This window comes from Panulirus ornatus, chromosome 30, assembly GCF_036320965.1.
Source record: "Panulirus ornatus isolate Po-2019 chromosome 30, ASM3632096v1, whole genome shotgun sequence".
NCBI classification, from domain to species: domain Eukaryota; kingdom Metazoa; phylum Arthropoda; class Malacostraca; order Decapoda; family Palinuridae; genus Panulirus; species Panulirus ornatus.
In genome coordinates, this window is record NC_092253.1 from 1,608,467 (window position 1) to 1,635,000 (window position 26,534).

The 26,534-nt window shown below is 42.8% G+C and overlaps 1 protein-coding gene across 1 annotated transcript in view; it reads left to right on the plus strand.

Moving 5' to 3' along the window:
- LOC139758291 (nephrin-like) overlaps window positions 1–26,534 on the plus strand; it is a 231,308-nt gene that overhangs the window by 100,921 nt on the left and 103,853 nt on the right. The window lies entirely within an intron of this gene.

Genomic DNA, 26,534 nt, shown 5'->3' on the forward strand with positions numbered 1-26,534 from the left:
ATGAGTTTTGTTCATCTTCCTTTATCTGTCACACGAAAGAATCAACACAGGATGTTGACGATACATATCTATTGGTTATTTCTTCGATTTATATGTTCTGATTTGCGTCCTTTTAAGAAACGTGTCCAAGTGTACCATCCTCGTGTTAACTGAACACTTTGGAGACGAATTAACAGCAGTTTACCTGAGTGGATTTTCTACTGAGCCTTTAATCTGAGTCGTTTGTCTGATCTCGTTAATCACGCATCGAGGGAAAACGTGTCATTTAACGATCTTCTTTGATGAGACAAATTAGAAGGATCGTTGCACAGAATGACGAAGATTCTTTGTTTAAAATGTCATTAACATGTCATTCTGTCTCTACTACTGTGTTTTGAACTTTGTATTTCACTCGCTGAATACATCAGTGTATCTTTACGACTGTATTTTGAGCTTTATAACAGCGTTTATGTACATCACTGTGTACGTATGTATTAGTGTATTTTAAACTTTACATGCCACCGGTTGAATACATCATCGCTGTATGTGTATTACTGCATCCTGAACTTGATAAATCATTGTATGAACACGGCCGGCAAGGAAAATCTATTTACGAATCTGAGGAAATTGGTAAAAGCTGATTGATCACTGAGTATCAAGTCTAAAGATCTGTATGATAATCATGCACGATTACACGTATGATCCACATCACAGTTCTGCAGGTATGACACAATCAAGAGACATGATATTCATTTGCGAAAACTTAATAGCTGGGAAGACCAAAAACATAAACCCTTGTGAATAGTAAGTTTACATCGACACTGATAAGAGTGTGTGGATTACTTTAAACTTAGAATACGTGGAATACTTTGGCTGAAGAATATATGGATTACTTTAAGCTTACAATGCTGGGATATATGAATTACAACGAACAGAATACTTAAAATACTTTGACTTCAGAATGCAACAATTATTACGACATTAAAGTACATGGATCACGGGGCACAGAGTTGCTGTTAGACATCCTGTGGAGACAAAACGGAAGACATTTTGTTTGCTGTATTCTCAATAATCCGTTTAGACATAAAAAATAAAGATAACAGAGGAAAATATTTGGATCAAACTGAATATAGCACAAAGTCAGGCTAAAGTTTTCTGTTCACTTTTTCCTCCGTCTTCATCACTGACTTGCAGGTATGTATGGCAGGTGTATATGCCAGGTGTGTTTGGCAGGTGTGTATGTATATTGTCCAATACATGAAAACGATTACCACAGTGACTTGGACATATGGAGAGGATGAAAGAGGAAAGATTGATTAAGAGGATATGTCAGAAGTGAACGGAGCCAGGAGAGAAGGTACTGGGTAGTGAGACGAAGAAGTTGAGTGGAGGAAGGGTTGAGGTAGCGGTGGCCCAGGCCGGGCATTCAGGAGGGCGAGAGGCGCGCGCTGGATAGAGTAAGGAGGCCACCTCGTCGTCTATAGACGGCAAGGACTACGTAGTGTCCCGTCGAGGACACTCACTCCAAGATGGTCCATCATGGTACCGTCGTGCTCAGCGGGTGTACGACTTGCTACACCATTCGAGGCTACACTCCCGCTGATAATGAGTCACCAGATTTAGGTAATGAGGAACAAGTCCTTCACCACAGAGGAGGTGCAGAACTACAGGTCCCTCTTAGAGGCTCTGCTATCGTGGCCACCATCACCCTGACGTACAGAGGACGAACAACATCCTGCAGCGCTAAGGGTCGATACGTGTGTCCAGGAATAACGTAGGATTCACAGGATATGAGCAGAGCCGTCCTACCGTCCTTGAAGCTAAGACTGTAAGCGGCTGGCTCAGGGGCTACCAATACCCAGGCTTTAGGAAGCCTCGGTGACTCTCCTGACGCGAATCCCACAAAGAACATTTGCACGGTCCCGGGAGAGAGAAAAAAGTTAAGGTGGAGTCGAACCAACCCATTTTACACGAGGAACTTGTGTGTAGCAGCAGCCAGGCAGCCTCAGGACCTGGAAATGGTGTCTGGACTCGTGTGGAGCCCTCGTCAGCACGTCGTCAGAGAGAACGAAAGTCGTCAACTTTGCCAAGTGTTGTCCTATCAATTTAAAACAGCTCTGTGCTCAAGGTTATGACAATACTTCCATGTATTATTTCCGAGTCGTATAAAATCCTTCGCAGGAGACTAAACCTTTGACGACGTCATGTACTGTATCGTACAGTACTGTATCTTCTGCTGGTGGTGTACCTCCTCCTGTATCGCACAGTACTGTATCTTCTGCTGGTGGTGTACCTCCTCCTGTATCGTACAGTACTGTATCCTCTGCTGGTGGTGTACCTCCTCCTGTATCGCACAGTTTCATGGAACTTGGCGACTGAAATTTGGTTCCCCAACTATCCCTAGATCTGCGTAAGCGTACAGTAAAAGTATTTGCGTTTCATCTCAGTGTCAGGAACACCTTTGTCAAAGTTGGTCCGCTTCTCATTCTTTGAATTGTCTTAACAAAATCACAAAACTTTTTTAATAACAGTTTCAGAAGAATCCTGTGAGGCTTTTTGATCCCTTCATGGAACAATATTTTCGAACCGATGATTGTAGACTCGGAGGGAAAGCAGATTTTTGTTTTCCTTGATAAATACGAGACTTTCCTGTGTTCTCTCGTACTTCCTCACGTTGTGTGGTTGATCATTCACATGATCACGTATCTGACGAGTGTTTTTCTCAATGATAACATCGATAAAAGATGAAGATATCACTTATGGTTATCGTACGATAACAAATATGTATTAATAAGACCTAGTGATGATAGACGGTAGTGGTGAGCAGCAGGTAGACAGCCTTCCCACTACTCCACCCAGACCGCATACCTGAAATACTCCTCATCACCAGATGATCATGTCACCTGCCGACAGCTATTCTCTGTACCTGTTTCTTGACCTATGTCGTCTCGGTGACGATATGCAGATAAGGAATCCTGGCGTGCACGTCACCTGCCTCCCCACACACACACAGCTGCTGGCGAGGGTAAACGTCAGCTTATGTACAACAACGTCACATGACCGGGAATGTTACCCGAACACTGTGGCTTGTATTGTGATGACGACCACGCTCATGAAACACCCCTCACCCAACCCACACTCCTAGGCCCGTCCTCTCTCTCTCTCTCTCTCTCTCTCTCTCTCTCTCTCTCTCTCTCTCTCTCTCTCTCTCTCTCATCTCTCTCTCTCTCTCTCTCTCTCTCTCTCTCTCTCTCTCTCTCTCTCTCTCTCTCTCTCTCTCTCTCTCTCTCTCTCTCTCAAATTCTTTACGACCCACGTAATTAAATGGATTGAGAGAGAGAGAGAGAGAGAGAGAGAGAGAGAGAGAGAGAGAGAGAGAGAGAGAGAGAGAGAGGAGAACTGCCTTCAGAGAACGCCCCCAGCTCCTGGGTTATCTATGAGGAGCCACGTGTATCCCGACGGGCTAATTAGGACAGCCTCTGCAGGAGATCATCAGGGAACTCCTTCGTCAGGATGGAAGGAACGCTGGTACTGCTACAACGGTCAGACAAGGAGATGGAAACCATTTGCAACGTTGCAAGTCTGTCGGTTTGTGTCATTGGTGGAGATAATGATGGTGGTGGTGGCGGTGGTGATTCTCTCTCTCTCTCTCTCTCTCTCTCTCTCTCTCTCTCTCTCTCTCTCTCTCTCTCTCTCTCTCTCTCTCTCTCTCTCTCTCTCTCTCTCTGGTAGTAACATTAACTCATAAAGCCATAATCTGGAACACAGACATGCACTCGTTTTTACCTTTCTCATTTTCCAGAGAGCTGTTGGATGCCTGGTTCTGATTCATAAAAAAGAGTATGAGAGCAAATGGATTTTTATATGTCAAAACCACAAATTGCACTGTAATTGCTTTGTGTCAATAGCAAATTACTAAACAAGCATTTTCACAGTGTATCTTTGTCATTCGAATGAGCTTTGATAGTGCTTGTATACAGGGATTGTATTAGAATAATCTGAATATGCTTGCATGGTGTACTTATATAAAGGGAAAGATGAATAGTAATATTACAGAGGTGTAAGTTTATGAATATAGCCATTAAGTTGTATAACCAGAGAGGTGATTGAGAGGATGGTGCGCTGGGGAAGAAGATTGTGGCTTCAGGAGTGCCAGACGATGTGTAGAACAGGTGTTCGCTTTGAAGAATTTATGTCAGAAATTCTTAGAGAAGAAACTGTGTGTAGCTTTTATAAACCCAGAGAGAGGTATGAAAGTGTTGGCAGGGAATATATATGATGTGGGGAGAAGTCTAGTTGATGCAGTGAAGAGTTTTTATCATGAGAGAAAGACGTGTGTGTGTCCGAATAGGAAGGGAGGAGGGTGAGTGGTTTCAATTGAAGATGTGTATGTGATGTTACCATGGCTGTTTGATCTGTTTACGGACGGCTTGATGGGGGATATGAATGAGAGGGTCCTAGAGAGAAGGATAGGTCCACAGTGTACTAAAGATAGGAGGACCTGGGAGGTGAGTTAGTTGCTGTTTGCAGATGACACGGCTTTTGTGGAGGAACCAAGTGAAGGAGAGGGGCCAAAGGTTCCAAGTGCATGGAAAATGAAGTGTATGATGAAGGATACGTCAGTGTTTGCCAAAGCAAAGATGGATATGTCTGAAGGTATAGTAATACCGACAGCGTTGTACGGATGCTATTCTTTGGCCCTGAAAGAGGATGGCAATGTTGGAAGGGAAATTACCTGACAACACAACGATGTGCGAGGAAGATTGATCATATAAGGTATGACAGCATGAGATCGCTGTCTGACTGAAAAAGCTGACCGGAGGTGCGCTGAAGTGGTATGGACATGTGAAGATGAGTGAAGAACGACAGATAAAGAGGATCTGTCAGGCAGAAATAGAGTGAGTAAAACGGATGGGAAGAACGAGAGGGAGAAGAAAAGGTAGTGTGAAAGAGGCTTTCTTTGATGCTAGGTGGCGTCCATGGGATAAAGTGAAATGAATCGATGCGGTATACAGGGTGTGACGTGCTCCTAGTGGGCCAAACAATGGTAGGTCTGGGGTTGCCACGAAATTGGTCTGCAAAGCTCGACTGTGGCTGGTCGGCTCTGGTGTTTGTGCATTGTACGTGACAGTTACAGAGTGGATGTGCAAATGAGGCCGCTGCTTGGGCTCTTCTGGCGCTACCTCATTAATACGCGAAACGACGAACGCGTATATATATATATATATATATATATATATATATATATATATATATATATATATATATATATATATATATATATATATATATATATATATATATATATATATATATCATGAATTCTTGGGTGCAGCATTTCCAGGGTGTAAAGTGTCGTGATGAATTACTATACAAACAATAACTTGAAGATTGAAATAAGTGCCTCACTCGGGCCAGGTAGGAACAGCCCTTGTTCATGAAGGCGTTTAGTCTTAAAATACTTTATCTCAAAGTCCAGTGCCTTAGGGACGCAACCCAAACGTTAACATGGTCCGTCCGTGCGACCTTATGCCACACGGTCTTGAAGCTTAAAGTCGTGTGAGATTGTGGTTTTCCATTATTCATCACCTTCGAGGTCGTCCACTTCGTTCGCCCTCAACGAGAACCCGGAAGATGGCTGACCCCCTGGCCAGCCGTGACCCCCCCACCCCTACCCCAAACCCCACAAACCATAAACCCCACACCAACCCCCTCCCACACACCATAACACCCACCCCAGTCTCCTATCACCACATCACCACACCGACGTATCGCACCACGTGATGCTCTGCTGACCAGCATGACGTCAGGATGTCTTTGCTGGCTTCACATTACATATATATATATATATATATATATATATATATATATATATATATATATATATATATATATATATATATATATATATATATATATATATTATATATATATATATATATATATATATATATATATATATATATATATATATATCATTCTCTGAGTACTTAGCTATAAGGTTATAAACACTTGATATGAAGCTGTGCGTCGTTTACACCTTTGTTGATGAATGGATCTGGAGAACATTAAGATGGTATGATACAAAACCCGTCGACCGTCACCCGCCAGCGATAAAGGCCCAGACTTGGAAGTACCATCACCAGTTAACGTGAAAGTCTTCATCTCTAAATGCCGTCTGGGATCGCCGTTAAAGACGTGACCTCCAGGTATCGCCAGCAATCGTCATCATCAAGTTACTCGCCTGTATCTATGGAAAGTAAACCCCAACGTAACGTACCACAGGTGAGGGGGGTCGGACCCTTCAAACCACTTCACTCATATCTTAACATTTTATCTCCAACATTCTGCAGTACATTTTCTTGACAAGGATACGAAAAAACCTAGACGCCCTGACGCTACAGACCACCACTCGTCACCACACTGATCGTCCACACTGAGTCTTTCCTCGTCTGACTGGTTCCTTGATGGATGTTTACCTGTGAAGATTTCCAATAGTCACTTTGAGTCATTTCAAAAGACACCTTCAAGAGCAATCCAACACACACTAATCTACGACAATAATCACTTGATTCGATGAAAATTGATTGACTTGAACATGAGCTATTCCCACAGTGGCAGATCATCTACAAATCAGTCTACATATCAAGCAGAAAATCACTCAATGTAATGTTTTACGAACTGAAAAATACGAAGTCTTTCGCATCGCAATTTCGGATTACCTCCGCCTCAGAGGTTTGCCCGAGGATCATGTAAGACTTGAGAAGATCTTGTGAGATTTGAGATATTTATGTTGTGGTGGCCTCCTTGTCAAGATCTTCCCGTTCTCTGAAGGTAATCTCTAAATTCTGACAGATGTTCTTCACCGAGCTTTCTTCCAGTCTGTTATCCTCTGGTATCAGACCAAGGCCACAGTTCTTCCCGGTATTTAAACACTGCACCACAGAGTTTGAAAATGAATTTTAGTTTTCATAAAGAAAAATCGTGTTTCCTTTACGCTCAGTAACTGATGTTTTATCTCTGGTCATCAGCGATACTCCATTTAGGTCCCATTAGACGGTGTAGTTATTATAGTAAGGCGGTGAAGCTACAACCCTTTGCAACATTTAGAAAAACATAAAATCTGGAGCGAGTACATTGGCTCAGAATGGTTACTACTGTTGGCACCTGACCATCGGTACTGTTGGTGACCCGTGCTAAGGTCAACGAAGGTCAGAATGCAGTCACGTGTTACGAAAATGTTCATCTGGAGTGGAAGACGGTGTAGCAAGCAGGAAACAAGTGAGAATAAACACTGAGGTCAAATGGTGATATATAAGTAGCTGTGAAGTTATCGAAAAATACTTGTTCTGACATACGTGGAAATCAGACATAATAGTAAACAAATTTTCCAGTCATTTACTTGCCTCTGTTACCTTCAATAATAACCTAATTTGATCTAATTAGGATGAGAGCCATTCAGTGAGTCATACCGTTCACTTGTGTGGTATCCTTGCCAACAACAGTCACCATGTTAACAATAATATATGCCTTGGTTTCTCGTCATACATCTGAAAAACCGCTCGTAAAAAAATTTAATCCGTTTTTGAGGTTTAGAAATCCGTTCTTTCCACTGTCATAAAATTTAATGTACCAGTTGCGATGGAGAGAAATTATATCTATCTAATTATTTGTTTCTGTCAACTTAGATGAAAATTTGGATAATTATATACACTTGACCATAGATTACAACTAAGATAGATGTATAAACTTGAACATAATTCACAATAGGTAATTCTCAGGCAAATTAATTCAGACTAATTACATAAGAGTTGAAATGTTGCAAGTGATTAGTATTAAGTTTCTGTTTTGATCATTTTGATCTACGGTCACTGAAGCACTTTCCACCACAACCACACACAGCAGCGTAGGTCAGACTCACTCAACCACAGAGCACCTCCCTACCTACCTACCTCCCTACCTACCTACCTACCTACACCACGACCTGCTCGGCGGCAGCAGTAGTGGATGTACCAACACCAGACTTCCTCGTCCTGTGGAAGAGTTTCCTGAAATGTTTTGCATCGGTCTTGACTACACTTCTCCCACCCTTCCCTCTGGACTCTTGTTCTTTTATAAGCACCTGACGCCCAGGAGGGTGGCCAGCTGTGGTGCTGCTGCTCGCTCTGTGTGCTGCACTGAGGCTGCCTCAGCTGGTTACATGTTGTCTAAAGATCGTGTTTTGTTGGAGGACAGATGGTACAGTCTGTCTGTATCATCCTATCTCTCTCTGGTAGCTTCTGGTGTCTCCTGGAATACAGGATGGTGTCACTGATGATTGTTGAGACCTCAACGTATATTTCAAAAAACTGCCCTCTTGTTCCTTCCTGTGAAGACTGACGACACATCAAACACCGGTACATACTTGCAACATGACGAGCACACTGATGAAGACACGAACTCTGGACCTGGCACAGTGGCTCACGTCGTTACTTCTGTATGGTACCTAACTACCAGCTCTCCTGGTGACCAGTGCAGAGGTCAACCAATGCCAGAACTCAGTCGATTTCTTGTGCGGTTTTTCTTGGACCTGGTCGTGTAGCAGCGTCATCGACAACTATGCACCAAAATATTGGGTTGCAAGCCAAAAGCCATCCATACATCTTCAGCTGGAAGGTCGTGGAAGTTTAGTACAACAGGAGTGTCAACACATCTTCATCAGTCGTCCATCCTATGACGTTCACGTCTTGCCCGACAGCAATATGAAGGATGAGACGTGACTATGCTTCCTCTTACTTACAGGGCTGTGCATGACGCGTCTACTGGATTAATTTAACAATTGTTTACCAAATACAGAATTACTGTCATCTGCTTCAGTGCAAGGCACCTTGTCCGCCAATATCTGGAACATTTCTATCTTGCTTTCAGCTACAAGTTAAGAGCTTTGCCAGTTGTGTGGGATTTGTAAAGAAAGGAGAACCCTTCCTCCAGTGCCTGTGCCGCATTTTTGTCTTGTAAAAGGTTTGAAATTATTTCTTGTTCTATGATCTCCCATAAAATTTAGTCTAATCTACCGTCTGCAGCTGTGTATAACAGGAGGGTTTAGATGTACTGTCGAGGTAATCTTGTATTATCTACGATTGACATGATATTAATGTCTCCATTATTACAGCATGATCAGTAATGGAAGCTTCAAATAAGAACATTTTGTTCTCTGGACATATACCCAACACCTTTGTGTACACCATAATGGTGATGACACTTCGATGAGTCTTCTGTTGTCCACTGACAAAGAACACACATCTTCCTATCAGTTTGTGACAATTGGTGACTCCTGTTGTGAGTCCTGTGGTGACTGTTTGATAAAGATTACAAAGTTGCTTTACTCACTAGTAACGGATAACTATAAATGTTATCAGAGAAGGTCCTAAAATTCAAACATATTTGTTTACTTTCCTTGAATACTTCGTTGCTATGACAGCAAAGTTGTCTTTCAGCTTTAAGGCTACTCCCAACTTTGACCCTAAAGTTTATTTTTGCATGTTTCCTGCTTGCCACAGCCTCTGACAATCCATTTAAACTTTTTGCCGCAGATGATTGAGTTTTGAACTGCTTTGACCTCAGTATTGGTCACGAGAGAATGCTGTTTGTCGGAACCTAAAACCAGAAATAATGTATAGATATATTTGTATAATTGTCCCATGTTTTATGCTTTTATCACAAACGTCACATGGTTTTTTCAGTGTTCTTTAGCTGACGCCATTATTGTGAGCGATGTGATCTGTTTTTGTAAGTTTGTTTATGTTGCCACTGAGTGAGATAACGAGGACAGACGTTATATCTGGAAACCTACACGTCTTACCTAAAGGGAAATATGGCAGTGAGAATCATCCATACGTTCACTTCACCTTGGGAGTCAGAATCATCAAGACGTCCCATTGAATCTGGGAATGAGAATCATCCATACATTTCACTGTTCATGGCAGTGAGAATCATCCATACTCCCACTGGAGATAACAGTGAGAATCAGTAATATTCTTCACTACACACAGGGGTGAGAATCAGCCATACACTCCACTGAATTCGCATCATGTATCGCCCAGAAAGCTTTGCAATCTAAAGTGACTCATATAATTAAAACTTCTCCACTTCCCTCACAAGGGATGAAGACCAGTTTTTGCTGGAAACGCACTCACACACACACACACACACACACACACACACACACACACACACACACACACACACACACACACACACACACAATTTTCTAACACCAGTGATCCCAATAACTAACTCATCCCAGCCTATTCGTCGTACACGTGCAGAATATATTGGTAATTGAACCAGGTACTTTGTCTGCCTAATGACTTTTAACTAATGTAGGAATAATTATTATAATCAGGGTAGGTAGCCAGACTTCCTCCTGCTTGTGTACAGTCATCAAAGCACTTGCTTCAGTAATTAAATTTTTGGCTCCAGCTTTGTTGCTCCAGAATTTCAACCAAAATCGTTCATGGCCTAAACTTGTAGGCCATATCATAGATGTGATCAGTTTTTTTTCAGCCATTTTGTGTTCGTTATCTCTCTCTCTCTCTCTCTCTCTCTCTCTCTCTCTCTCTCTCTCTCTCTCTCTCTCTCTCTCTCTCTCTCTCTCTCTCTCTCTCTCTCTCTCTCTCTCTCTCTCTCTCTCTCTCTCTCTCTCTCTCTCCTGGATAAGGATCTCAGCGCGAACTGCCATCAAAACAGTTCTTTAGTCTCATTCAAGCAGATGTTTGCCCTCGGTAGCCGCGTCAAACGCTGCCCTGAATAGCTGGTGCCGTGGCGCCCCTCCGGTCGGGACGCGGGTGAAAAGAGGTCGAAATGTACGTTTTAGGGACGGGGGCTCGAGGGTAAACAAAGGCCTTTCTGGCGTTCGTCTAGAGACCCGCTAGTTAACGTGGGCAGGAGGGGTGCAGTGTGGGCAGGAGGGGTGCAGTGTGGGCAGGAGGGGTGCAGTGTGGGCAGGAGGGGTGCAGTGTTCCCGCTCCTGGAAAACAAAGATGAGAGGGAAAAAAAAAAAAGACAAAAAAGAAGCGCCTTATTTTTGTTTTTACAATCGTGGATGTAATGATATACAAACAGGGAAGGGAAGGGGAGAGTGTCATAGATACGCACAAACTCTCAGACAAGCTCACACGGGAGGCATTGTGTAGGATCTTATGTTCAAATACACACACGCACACGTATGCACACATGCACGACAATATACATATGAATACGTACACACACACACACACACACACACACACACACACACACACACACACACTCATCAACAGCATAGCTAAACGGTTCTCGAGATCCCGGAAATCCTCAGACGATAAAGAAACAGTTTAGTATCAAGCTTCAATCATCAAAACATCGAACAGAAGACAAGATCGAAGATCAGTCATCATATCCAGGTGTAGCAACAGGTTAACATGCACAGGTGTCAGGTGTCAGGTCATGAGTGTCTCTCCTGAGTCTCTTAAAGGTCATCCGGCCTGATCTAAGATGCACTGGATTCCCTCCTTAAGTAGTTTCGAACCCCAACTCACGAGACACAAACCTCTCTGACGGGTCTGACTCTCCACATCTGTGAACCTCATTTACCACAGAACCATAGCAGGATTCCGAGTCTTTTCTTAGTGTGTCGGTATGGGAAGTATCAGACAGGTAAATCCAAAGTTTACATCATCACAGGAAAAGTATTATATTAGATAGGAGTCTCCTAACATCAGTAGTTGTCAACATCAGTCACCAGTCTGCTGATGGTGAGCGCCTCTCCCTCACCGTCCATCTCCACGCCTGTGGTTCACCTACCACACACATCCGCCTCAACATGAAAGAAGAACCAGTTAACAAAACACTTGAGGCGCACTGTTAGTCAGGGGTTTCCTCCCTGTGTCGTGGCTATCTACAAGCGTCCCTTCCACTCTGATTCCTTTGATCCTTGAGGGTTAGGTCAAAGGTCATGCAATCACAGCCGAGGGAGGTACCTTCGTGCTAAGGGGTCGTACCATCATGCTCTTACCGTTGTCATCAAGGGTCGTTTGCCCTCATTTTTCAACCTCTGCACCTCCCTCTGGACCTCCTGCCATTTTCTATCATAAATCTCCTAATCATTTGCACTCCTTCCCTGTGGGTACCTGCAAGTGTATGTGTATAAATGCATATAGTACCTAACACGTTACAGCTAGAAGGTAGTTCGTTTCTATCACTGTATAAGTGTACACAAATGGACAGACAGACCAAACAAGAGAGACAGACAAACAGACGCAAAACACAGACGAATCCAGCTCACAGTGGCGAGCAATCGTGTGTGTCCCGGCGACCCAAAAATGAAATGATACAGAAAAGTAAGTCAACTTTTCAGTATTGTCTGAAAATAATGGAAAAGCGTTATAGGTAAATAGTGTTCAATACTGTGATAGAGAGGCCGTAATGTGCACGGGAATGTTCCATTCTGACCTAAATATGGAAGAGAACTTTTCCCATGAGATCAAGGTAGGCAATCACATCTCTAACATGTTATCAGAAATAGAAATGCTGAACACACACACACACACACACACACACACACACACACACACACACACACACACACACACACACACATATATATATATATATATATATATATATATATATATATATATATATATTTAAAGCTTTTTCATATCTGTTCTTCGTTTCCCAACTGTACTAGGTAGCACCAGGTACAGAAGAGTGAGCCCTCGAAGAAAAATTCTTCGGTTCGTTTCGTTTGTTCCTTCTTTTAGAAAGCTGGAACAGGTGGGAAGGATTTCCAGCCCCTCACTCCTGTCCCTGTCAGTCACTCTCTACCACACTCACGAGACACGTGGCTAGTATTTTATCTTCTCTATACCCATGAAGGATATATATATATATATATATATATATATATATATATATATATAAACACAGATGGTGTTTGTGGGAGTGAGTTTATCAAAGGACAGGACAGACGCCATCCACTGCAACCATCTCACGCTTGTCACATTTTCCTAATCACTTTGTTAAGATAAATCTTTGAACAATTTGGTTTATGATAATTCTAAACAATCTGGTCAAAGAACTTTGTAGAATTTTGTTAAAAGAACACCTTAAGGAATCATGAGTGTTGATATTGTCTCTTGATATCACAGCAGTGAAGATTATTCTCAAGTTTTCTTTTAATTTCTCAAATTTCATAAAAATTCTGACAATGATGGACATGTGACCCTCACACCTGCACCACACGTGTGTTGTGTTAGTCATGCATACAAGAGGAGGTCGTCACGCACGTCATGCACGTCACGCACGTAATGCACGTCTCTTTCTGTGACCCAAAATCCAGAACAAACCTTTCCACCACCGAACTGCCGGACTGAAACACAAAGATATGAACATCATTATCCTAACCAGATACAACACTCAGACACCTCCTGCTTCACTCCATGTGGAACAGTGTGAGACAACTGGTTCACTCAATGTGGAACAGTGTGAGACAACTGTTTCACTCAATGTGGAACAGTCTCATACGCTTGGTTCACTCCATTTGGAATAGTCTCACACACTCACACACTTGATTCATATCAACATTCTCTCTCTCTCTCTCTCTCTCTCTCTCTCTCTCTCTCTCTCTCTCTCTCTCTCTCTCTCTCTCTCTCTCTCTCCTTCATTTTGTAGCAGACATACAGGGACAAAAAATATACAACAATCTCCTTTTTTTCCAGGCAGTATGGAAATCCAGTCCCCATGATTTGGAATTCCTCCTATAGTGTCAACATTTAACATGAATCACGTGATCTGTTACCTGGATATAGTCAAGTTGGTGCTATTGTCAAAGCTCTTATAGGACGCTATTGTTGTAAATAAAGAGAGAATTCGTAGAGAGAGAGAGAGAGAGAGAGAGAGAGAGAGAGAGAGAGAGAGAGAGAGAGAGAGAGAGAGAGAAGATATCGATGGTAATTACGAACTGTAATTCTGGATCAAATGTTAATTTTCATACTCAATTGGTTCTGAAAATCAGCTTTATGTATTTTGAACCTTTGAACACGACAGCACGACCCTTGAACACGATGGTACGACCCTCGGATATGTTGGCTTGATTTGATGGCTTAGCTTTTGGCCTAACCCTTTAAGGTCAGGTCAAAGGCCACGCCATATATAGAACAGTCGTACCATCGTATTCAAGGATCGTACCGTTTTGCATTCTAGGGATCAATAGTGAAGGACATGTTGGTAACCGTGACAATGTATATAGCTCTTTTATTTATCAGTAAAGCCAGATGGAGGTTTTATTTCTATCATATGAGCCTACTGACCTAGTCCCTTGCGTCCATCGTCCTGGACATAGTATGGTCAGTACACACCCGTGCTTCTCCCTCATAATTTGATGACCTTTCCTCTGGTAAGCTTCCACCATTAACGTGGTGACCTGGTAGGAACTTTATCTTGACCTGGTTTGTGACTCTGAGGTGGGTCACCAAGATTGTGTCATGTCTTGGCAACCAATTCATATGTACACATCTCTTGTCACACGACCATATAAAACCAGTCATCCTCGTCTGTTGATTAGGAGATAACAAAGAATAATGAATTCTCTTCTCCCAGCTTCACCTCCTTGGTTGTGTTAGTTATAAAAAGATTGTAATCGTCAGCAAACACAGTGGAATGTATTGATGGATTATTCCTCGATCATTTTACCTCAGCTGCAGAACATCTTAGATAAGATGTTCCTACTCAGATAACATCACCGTGTTATAGACAGACGTTTGCAAACGTATACCAACATGATAATGTTTCAGGAGGATTCTCTCTCTCTCTCTCTCTCTCTCTCTCTCTCTCTCTCTCTCTCTCTCTCTCTCTCTCTCTCTCTCTCTCTCTCTCTCTCTCTCTCTCTCTCTCTCTCTCTCTCTCTCTCTCTTACAAGAACTATATATGAAATAAGTATAGAAATCTCCTTTCCAAGAATGACGTTAGCTTTGTTGCTAGCAAACAGAGGGTTAGAATCCATTTACCGGATGAAAGAGGGGGAAAGCTGGGTCCTCACTGTAGCGGGCGTAAAGACTTGAGTCTCTTGGCCGCTTCATGATCCTGAGCCAGGTCAAAACTCGGGTAGTTATAGACCAAGTCCAGGTAACCCCAGGCCACAGACTGACCATCGAGGGGAGGTGCTCGAGGGTGAGTGGGACAATTACTGCTGGCGTCGAGTTAGGGCTGGCTGGGGCGTCGAGATCATCGACGAATGATACAAGTAGTGAAACAACGAGTAATTAAAATCTTTAAAAGAGAAAAATATCAGAATCTGAAAATCATAAGAGAGAGACACACACACATCTTGCAAGAAACCAATATATGAATCATGTTATGAAGTTATCTTAAAATTTGCATAGAATACGCAGCTGTTTTCCAAAGGCCTGAAGGACAGAACTATAGAAACTTTGGCAAAGCTATCTGAAAGAATTTATATATAGATGGAATATTGAAAAGTGTCCGAAAATCTTGCAGGAAAATATCTAAAGTGGAAATGAACTAGTGGCTGTAAATTCAATTTCTTCAAAGGAATGAGAAGAAGGAGGTCAGAGGCGAGAGTGCATTCTCCAGGAGGGTGAGAAAAGATTTCCAGGAGGCTCCATTTCCAGGTTCAGCTGCAGTAGGCTCCAGTTTCAGATCCCGTTCCAGTAGGATCCATTTTCAGGAGACTCGGGTTCCTTGAGGCTACAGAGTAGTTTCAAATCCAGTTTTAGTCAACTCCAGTTCCAGGAGACTCACGTTCCTGGAAGCTCCAGCTCCAGGCGCAGTTTGAGCACGCTCCAGTTACATGCCAAGCTCCATCACACTCTAGTTTCTGGAAACTTAAATTCCAGGAGGCTCTAGTATCAGGTCCAGTTCCAGTAGACTCTCCTTCCAGATGCAGATGTGGGAGGATCCAGTTACAGTACACTTAAGTTCCAAGAGATTCAAGTTCTAGCATGTTCCAGTTCCAAAGACCTCGATTTCCAAAGGCCTTTAGTTCCAGAAGGTTCCATTTACACGAGATTCCAGTACCAAGAAGATTCATTTCCAGGAGAACTGGTTACAGATCCATTCATATCACGTCCAACTTACAGAAGGAATAAAATGCATAGTGAACTAGACTTAACGAATAAACAGCAACTCTTAATGATGTATTTAGATACACCTATATAAAGATACACACGTGCAGCAGTGATACATGTAGTAATATATATTTATAAAATGTGTGTGTAAGTGTGTGTGTGTGTGTGTGTGTGTGTGTGTGTGTGTGTGTGTGTGTGTGTGTGTGTGTGTGTGTGTGTGTGTGTGAAGTATTGTTATTTCATTACTTTCAAAGTAAAACATAAACACTTGGTATCATCTTCTGATTTATCAACAACTCTGGAGATACATGACAAACTTAACAAGAATGGAAAGTGTTCGTTGGCCACCGGTACATTGGCGTCCATTACCTCAGATTTTTACCGACAGGAAACAGATACAGAATCATATTAAAGATCAGATATTCAAGTTGTAACTGTCATATCAATTTGTACCTGTATATTCCCATTCAAGTTAGGATTGCCACTTGTGACTGTCGTAAAGAGGAGGAGTTTTCTATGAAAGTTGTTATAGTTTATGGCAACAGTTTCCCGTAAGAGCATCAGCCAGCCATAGTGGCAACGTTGTCATGTCAGTGTTACAAGCGTCGCATATGATTCTTATACAGTATTGCCAATGTGGGAGAATTGCCGTGTCAAGGAAATTGTTCCACAAGGCTGACAGTGAGAGCAGTGTAGCAACAACGTGAGATGATGAGAACAGACGGTTAAAGATGGAGAGAGAGGGAGAGAGAGAGAGAGAGAGAGAGAGAGAGAGAGAGAGAGAGAGAGAGAGAGAGAGAGAGAGAGAGAGAGAGGCACATAAAGTGGAAGAAATTAATCATCAGACAGAAAAGCCGGCGTGTGTGTGGCAAGCTGTTGGTTCCCTCCAGGTCCTGGTGACCTGTCGTGTTAGTTTCCCAGGTCCAGCTGACCTGTGGTGTTGGTCCTCCAGGTCCAGAAAGAGAGAGAGAGAGAGAGAGAGAGAGAGAGAGAGAGAGAGAGAGAGAGAGAGAGAGAGACTAGGATATAATTTTGATATAAAGAAGAGTTTGAAAGTGTGTTTATTATTGAAGACTGACCAAGGGAGGCGAGAGAGAGGAAAAAAAATGATCGAGAGTCAAACAAGTCAAGACAAGAGGTGGACAGGTTGAGGCAATACATGAGGCATGATACCAGAGCCTGCCAGGTCCTCCTCTGGCCTGATACAGACACCAAAAGCTGTTGACGACGAGTGAGGCCAAGGCTGAGTTGTTCCCGCCTCTCACCTGAACCTCGACATCCCTGACCTGTGTTCCCAAGATAGAGGCACCCTGACGGACCCACCTTTCCCCGGCATTACTGCACCTCTGTACATGACTCCAACATCCTGACACTTTCCTGTGAGGGTTTGTTGCCCAACTCTCGCTTTTCCATCGTTTTGCTTTTCTAGACTTGCTCAAACTTGTTTTCAATCTTGTCGATGGTGTGGAGATCTGGGGTGCACTGGAGACTACAGATGTGATCTAACTAGCGAGTTAGCGAATGTCTGTGTGGCTAGCGAGTTACAGAAGGTCTGTAGGTCTTACAAGTAACAGACGGTCTATGTGGCTAAGAAGTTAGATAGGATGTATATAACTAACGAGTAAGGGGTTCTATATAACTAACGAGTACAAGAGTCTCTATGGCTAACGAGTCCGAGACGGTCAATGCAACTTCTTGTGTTTTGTAGTGAGTATTTCTCGCACTGAATTCTGAGACTCACTGAGCAGCAGCAGCAGCTGTACTTTGCTTAGAAGATTCAGAGCATTCGTGATGATAACCCTGAGATGCCACTTCTCACGCGCATTCAAAATTGGCTTACCAACAATCCTGTTTTCATAAATCTTTTTATCTCAAAAATTCCTTTTCATATTCCTTTTTACATCGAATATTATCTGTCAATTTTCAGACACTGTTACCAATTTATGTAAGCTGGTCTGAATACTTCTATAATACTTTGCATATATTATCCCACCTTCCTATTTTCATATCGTCAGAACTCTTATATAGACTTTCCAAGTTGGGGTAATGTCTAGATCTTGTAGTTCCACATGTCGGGGTTGCGCCACTTCTTAATTATTTAAGAGGATATTATGGAAGCAGTCTGTGGTGCTGAGAGGGGGGGGTCGAACCCGTTATACGAGGTACCAGAATCACACGCCTAAGTCCACCCAGCCATCTAAGGTTTCCATAAAAGAACCTTTTAAAATCAGAGCCGTATAACACTCTTTTACAACCTGCTGCTCCATTAAGGGTGTTTTCCCCAGGACTATACCTCGTCCATGAGATGCCCAGAGTGAGTCCAGACTGGTGGAACAAAGAAGGATGAAAGGAAGGGGTCGGCAGCGAGGAGATCTGAACAACTGACATGAAGAAAAAAGAATTAGAATCACTTTTTCCTGGACGAAGCCACAGTGGTCCAGCGTCTCGCTCAGCCGACTTAGACAGTGTTCAGAACGATGATGATTAGTTGACGAACTGAGATAACAATTCGTTATTGTTAACGATAGTAGTAATGATTATCATGATAATGATGATGATACTACTACTACTACTACTACTACTACTACTACTACTACTACTACTACTGCTGCTGCTGCTGCTGCTGCTACTACTACTACTACTACTACTACTAATGATAATAATAATAATAATGATAATAATGATAGTGAAAATAAAATTCCGTGAAGTCTGGGCCAGGTCAAAACTCAGGTAGTTATAGACCAGGTCCTGGGAACCTCAGGCCACACACTGACCATCCAGGGGAGGTGCTCGAGGGTGAGTGGGGCAGTTGGGAGGTTGGTGGGGAGTTTAAGGGAGAGAGAGGGGGAGTCTTGGAGGAGTGGGAGACGGGAGAGGAGAGGACCATCTCTGGGAGAGACTCGAGATGTGTTGACGTTCCCAGTAAAGCCTTGGACGACCACTTTGTCCTAGTGAGAGACGAGGGAGGGAGGGAGGATGTAGCACCTGTACTAATCTCTCTCTCTCTCTCTCTCTCTCTCTCTCTCTCTCTCTCTCTCTCTCTCTCTCTCTCTCTCTCTCTCTCTCTCTCTCTCTCTCTCTCTCTCTCTCTCTCTCTCTCTCTCTCTCTCTCTCTCTCTCTCTCTCTCTCATACTCCAGACCCTAGTAAGAATGTCCTACTCTAACTGATTGAAAGCAATTCCCAGAATGCAGTATAATTCATTTATAGGGGATTATTTTTCCTTTCGTTCTATCCCGTTGAATTCCATGCAGGCTAACTTCACAAATGCGCGTTTTCTTTTTTTTTTTTCATTTATTTTCCTGACGGCTGATGTTGCCTGATGAAGTGGAGGGTGTGGAGAGAGAGAGAGAGAGAGAGAGAGAGAGAGAGAGAGAGAGAGAGAGAGAGAGAGACCCTGGGTACTATTTTACCCTGACCTCATCCGCTTCGATTAGAAACAGCAACAGACAGAAGTAAGTTATATACAGACAATACAGACATGGGTCAGCAGGCGGTCTGCTGTGTATGTAACCATTGCTCTCCGTCCGCCAAACTAAACTGATCTCTCGCTCTCACGGTAGAGACGTTGAAGGCATTATACAGACGGTGTTGTTGTGCAAAAATCTGCAGTTTTCCTGTAACTAACTGAATCATACAATAAGAACATCTATTGTAACTTCACTGCAGAATACATTGTATCTTTAAGTAATATCTACATGATGTTCATGCAGGCGCAAAGTCGAAATGCATCATTAATGAAGGAGTTAAGATATATTCGAAGGTGTGAGAAGAAATGGAAGGCTAATGAAAGCAAATAAAACCCAGAGTTTTATAAGACTTAACAAACATCATGTGAGGAAATAAAAGCGAGTTTGGTTATCATGATAAACTTTAGTTTAAAACTCCTGGGGGAATACAGAGCCGGCCTGGGAAAGACACCAAGAAGAGAAAATAAGGGAAATCAAAACGATCTGAAACACATTTTATCAAGAATATTGAAAATTAAAAAAGTTTTCAGGAGTTTTGCAGAAAGATATACAAAGGGAAATTGAAGCACAGGTTCTGTGTTTACGTTCTTAAGAGGAAGGGTCAAGAGGCGGGCGGAGAAGATGGCATATTTTCACGAAGATCAAGAAAGATTTAAAAGCAATTCCAGTTCCAGGTTTATATATAGAACAATTTCCCAGTTCCCTGTGTGTATATAGAACAATGTCTTGCTGGTCTTTAAGAAAACGCAAAAAAAAAAAAAAGAAAACCATATTTTCGTTCTCAGATGTTTTGAAGCAATTTCGGAAATAGCTTCGGATGAACACACACACACACACACACACACACACACACACACACACACACACACACACACACACACACACACACACACACACTTATTATCTTTCCTTTTCCAAAAAGACCATTGCTGGAATACGTGTTCCTTCTATCTACTCTCTCTCTCTCTCTCTCTCTCTCTCTCTCTCTCTCTCTCTCTCTCTCTCTCTCTCTCTCTCTCTCTCTCTCTCTCTCTCTCTCTCTCTCTCTCTCTCTCTCTCTCTCTCTCTCTCTCTGCAGGAATGCTAACTCCAGCAATCACATTTGATTCCTGATTATCCGACCCGTCCCCTCGCCTCGTCTCAGTAAGGGTAAATCCTGTTACCTAGTGTGCTCACTGACTCCCCGACAAAGTTAGGGAATTTCTGCTTCTCTCTGACGAAGGACTTGTCTTTATAGATAATATATGGACGTTATTCATGCCAGGTGTCATGCTTGTTTGTATTTGTCTGTATCTATGTGTTTGCTTGAGTGCGTTTCTGTTTTTCTTGTGCCTGAATGTGTTACCCGTCCAGTTAGGCAATATTCTGTCCATCGGGGTAATCTATTTATATTCAAGCCTGGAGACCCGGATTCTTTACCAGCCTTCTGTACTGTATAGTGTCTAACACTTCCTGGCAGTTCATATACACACAATCCTCCCTTCCTTTTCTTTTGTGTAGAGAGGAACTCGCTCTCGGACAGATGTCTGTTTGTTATGCATTACCTGATTTTCTCCCTTGGATCCACGTTTTATTTCGCTTAAGTAGTTTCTCGTTTACTTGAAGTCGTCAGTTTGCTTTATGATTATTTTTTTTTCACTATCCCACAGATCACACTTGACAAAGAGGCTGGTCTGTAGTCCAGCACAACATCCAGTCTTGATATCATGTTCGACATCTTTCATCTGCCATTCCCTTGGCACTGTAACCTTCCTCCAGCGACATATCATATATTCCAAGTGGCCTGTCAAGTGTACCTGCGCACTTCCTCAGGATGTATGAAGACATTTCGTCAGGACCACGAGTCTTACATGGATCAAAACCTCTTAGCAGTCTGTTTGTCTAAAATTTTCATCGTTTACCAAAACCTCCTCCACATTCCACCTAACATCTATCGGAACTCGTGTCCTCCTCTGTGAAAAACACTTTTACACTTGTCATTCAGCTCCTGACGTATCATTACGTTACATGCACACCTTCTGCAGGTGTGTATATATAATGTTCAAGCTGACGTTACCATCACGCAACATTCCTGACCTGAGGTACTCGAGGGGCTGTTCTGTCCTCTGACCTCTTTTGATGTCTCCCGGGTTTTCCCTTTGACTGAATTCTTTACGTCTCTCTCTATACACCCCGACCTAACACCTCTCATGAACACCTTGATTGTAGATAATTTTCTTAACTGGTTACTCCTACACTGAACGTATACATTTCTGGTCTTCCGCTTATGCCTTGAATATACTTACCAATTCCCTTTGTTTCTTTTATTTCAGAAATTGAACCTGGCTTGTCTCTCGCCTCTAGCAGTGTTTTTATCAGTAGTTCTTCCTTCTGCACCCTTTCCTCCACCTACCTCCTGCTTCACTGATGTTTTTAGTCTTGATGTTATCCACCTGTCACACACGTCCTTCACTGCTGATTCGTCTGCTTCTGTGTCTCTGGGTTTATCTAAAGTCTCCATTTTCTCCACCGTGCACTGACCCTGAATACTCTGCATTTTTTTTCTAACCTATCCACCAAACCGTATGCTTCCCTGATTGTTCTGTCTCTAGCAGGTGTGTGTGTGTGTGTGTGTGTGTGTGTGTGTGTGTGTGTGTGTGTGTGTGTGTGTGTGTGTGTGATAGATCAAGTTACGAAGGCCCTACGAGCCAATTCTTGTACCAGTAATATCTTATAACGAACCTTCGTACCGTCCATCCTGTGTAATCTGGCATCCGACCTCCTCGCGTTTCACGTTTCCCCAAAAAACGTAGAATCTGCTACCTATCAGCAGCAGCAACAACAGCAGCAGCAACAACAGCAGCAGCAGCGGAGCAGTAGCAGCAGCAGCAGCAGCGGAGCAGTAGCAGCAGCAGCAGCAGCATGCAGTAGCAGTAACCTGGTGGTGCTTTGCGTTACCCGAGCCAGGGAGACAAGTCTGTGGTGTATAAGGGCATGATTGTTGCACAGTCAGTACCAGTTTGGTCACACAGACTGCCCGTCTGGTTGTGGGGAACTGCTGAGTGTTGTTGAGTTGTACATTATGTTTGTTGTATTTACTGGACATCGACAGATGAATATTCAATAACTCTTGTGGTTGAAGGATAGTACGACTTGAACAAAACGCAACGACACTTGGGTATGGACGACTCTTGAGCACGATTGGAAGTCCTAGCCATATGACCTGATCTTTAAGGTCCAGGTCAGAGGTCAGGTCATCATGTCCAAGGGATGTATTGTTGTGTTCGAGGGTCGTACAATCATGCAAGGCGTGACCTGTTTTGAACCCGTCAGTAGAACTCCAGAAAAGTTTTTGTCCATTATTATAAGTTGAAGGTAAGGAGCTTGGTAGTTTGACCTTCCCTGGGTTAGATGAAGGCAAGGAACATCATTTCGTTACCTTCATGGGTTAGCTGAAGGTAAGGGGCTTGCTATCCTCCTTGAAATTTCTAGTTGGAAAATCCATCATCGTTTACATTCAGACTCATTGGTAACTGTATTCCACCTGACCTCTGACCTCAGTTTAATCCCTTGATAAACAGTTTGTTGGACGGGTCATCACGGCAGGCAGGTCAGCCATACCATTATAGACAGACCAGAAAACATTCAACAACATATCAGTATTTAACCTGTAAACAAACCCATGATGTTTAGCTTCAACAGTTTTGCAGGAGGATCATCATTCATAATCTTAATAGATAAAACAAGAGAAGCTTTGTGGTCACAACATACGAGATTAAACCAGTAATCGACCGTAATCACTCAGGAAAACTGGGACTAAATTATGTAATCATCGTGTGAGGTGATGTAAAGTTTCACTACTTTAAAAGTAATTTAAAGTAACACTAGCTGGGGTAGTGGTGTAATGTTTCGCTACTTTAAAAGTAATTCTAAGTAACAATAGACGAGGTTATGGCTGCAGCACAGGGTGGCCTGAGTCTAGACACATAAAGGAAAATAGAATTATATCAGAATTGTTTGCTTTTGTTGCTGCAGGTGAGACATGAGTCGGAAATTTTACAAAAAAAAAAGTCAGTTTTATCTTCATCTGGGCAGGAAAGCGACGCACAGACACACGGGTCGCAGACCAATTTAATCAGCAAAACAGAGGCAGAAACGAGGACTTTTTTTCTCCACCTCCACCGTTGACGTCCACAGTTGAAGCACCCACCTCCTGCGTGTCACAGTACGTACCTCCCCTGCGTGGCCACACTCCTCCGTCAGCATGAATACTTCATCTGTTCCTGCAGACATACGGGTCAGGAGAAGAATGGCGAACTCTTGACTCAAGTTTACCTATAGCCTCTTGAGCACGACGGAATAACCCTTGAGCACGACAATACGACCCTTAAGCACGACAGTACGACCCTTCAGCACGACAGTACGACCCTTGAGCACGACAGTACGACCCTTGAGCACGACGGTACAACCCTTAAGCACGACAGTACGACCCTTCAGCACGACAGTACGACCCTTGAGCACGACAGTACGACCCTTGAGCACGACGGTACGACCCTTGAGCACGACAGTAAGACCCTTGGATATCATAATCTAACGAGCGACAGGTAACGATGGTTCGCACTTGCTGAACTACAAGGGCGCTCTTTCGTGTAAGCGTCCCGGGCTCCGTGTCCACTAACTCCACCGAGCTAAACAACAAGTTAAGAGGTTGTTTGTTGTTTTATCATAGATTTAAAGGCAATCGACAGCTGGACGTCATTCAGCCAGAATCCATTCATTATGAACATATATATATTTGTACAAAAATCACTTTATCGAACTAGCAATTTCGACTGTAAAGATTATTTAAACGACTTTGGACGCAGGTGTGTTTGGCCATCGTAAATGGAGATCCGAACTCACAATACGTATATGAAACACATCAAATTATCGCAATGATAAAGACGAGCCTTAATAACACTCTCATCCTTCCATTACCTTCGTAATACCTTAATTCTTGGTCATTAGTGAGTTATGGGTCAGTGAATGGTTTTTCATCTATTCAATTGTTTATTTGTCAGTTACGTTCCTTCCTCTATGACCCATTGGCACCTGGAGAGCTGGACGACACACCTGGAGGACTTGGTCACACCTGGGAAGTTGAGATTCATCTGAAGAGCAAACCTGAACCTTCTTACTTTCATATATCCTGATTTTCAACATCTTTAAATCTTTTTTATTAGATATTTGAATAATGGTAATTTAAGCATTTAAATTTCTAGATAAATAGATTTTGAACTCTTAATCATATAAACATACGAAAGTATAACTGTTATTTGTCAAAATGTTTATTGTCAGACTTACACAAGTGATTCGTAGCATCGTTCTTAAGGGATCAAAGTTCTCTGTATTAAAAACAGAAATCGACGTCTCGTGGGAGCCAAGCAAAGCAATGTGGTATACAGGGGGCGACGTGTTGTCAACGGGCTAAATCATAGCATATGAAGTGGTCTCAGGAAAACCAGGAAAAATTCTGTGATGCTTGGTTGTGGATAGAGGTCTAAGGTTCATAACAACCTAACTGCGAGAGATTGGATGTTGGCGAATGAGGCTGTTTCTCTGTCTGTTCCTGACGTCAGCTCGCAAAGAACAGATTTCAGGTCGAAGATGAGACCTAGATGGAAAAGAGATGAACTATCCAAAGAGAGAGAGAGAGAGAGAGAGAGAGAGAGAGAGAGAGAGAGAGAGAGAGAGAGAGAGAGAGAGAGAGAGAGAGAGAGAGAGATTTTCCACGTACACTTCAATATGAACCAAATCATCTTTACTTGGATGATCCTCAGTGTTTTCGACCCCCTCTGACGGGTCTGCTTGCAAGGTTTAAATAGTCAGTGAAAGGAGAAAATCATGTATTAAGGACTGGAAGGGGAGACCAAGTCACGAGTCCCCTTCTCCTGGACTCCAGAGCATCAGGGGCGGGAGAGCCACCCTGAGGCACGCCACACTTACCCAACACAGTAATTAGTGTACCAGACGATAGGGGGAAGGACGAAGGAAAACGGAACGAGGGAAAGTATGGAAAGCTTTGAACTCGTTAATTAGCAGAGTGGGATCTGTGTGCGAGTCTGGTGCATCGCAAGGGAGTTGATTAGGTATGTCTTCACCACGTCAAGATGTGGATGATAAAAGTGGATGAGGAAAGTGGCGGCCAGCTCAGGGCGGCCATGGACGGCGGAAGGTAAACACAGACATACGTCATCATAACAGTTTGTATATATGGATTGCATCATTAGCGTTGTTTGGGTGGTTGCATAAGATTTAATGAGCAGTAGGCTAGTGTGTGTGTGTGTGTGTGTGTGTGTGTGTGTGTGTGTGTGTCCACAGTAGTAAGGATATAGTACACATCTAGAATCTTAAGAGACGAGGAAACACTTGAGTCTGTCCCCGCAACACACAGACAGCTACCAACACTCACAATATAACGCACACTCTGGTATCTTTGACCAAACACACACACACACACACACACACACACACACACACACACACACACACACACGTACAGGTCACCTGGGGTTGTATGATAATAAAACAGTAAAATAAAAAGAGTCACTTTACTAATAGTAAAGTACATCAAGCGTTTCATTCCTGTAATGTAATCAATAATGTATTCAAAGGTTGGTCGTATATTAACGTTTCCAGTAATGTAATATAACGAGTGAATAGAATCGTCATAATGTAACTCTCTCATAAAAAATAAATGAATGAGCTGAAGTGTAAAAAAAAATATCTGGTGTTTCGTTCGTGAGTTGTGATAGATTTATTTTCAGATTGTTCTTGTGTCAATGTGTACAATGGTACTCACATGACGAGTGAACTAAGTGGTTGAACTACTTCTGAGGCAATTGTATATAGGGGTCGAGAGCAGTCAGGTGATTGGCTGAGGTGGAACCTGAGGCTTTTATGTGACTGTTGGATGAGTGAAGGGCAGGTGATATGGCGGTGAGGAAGCAGGACAGATGATA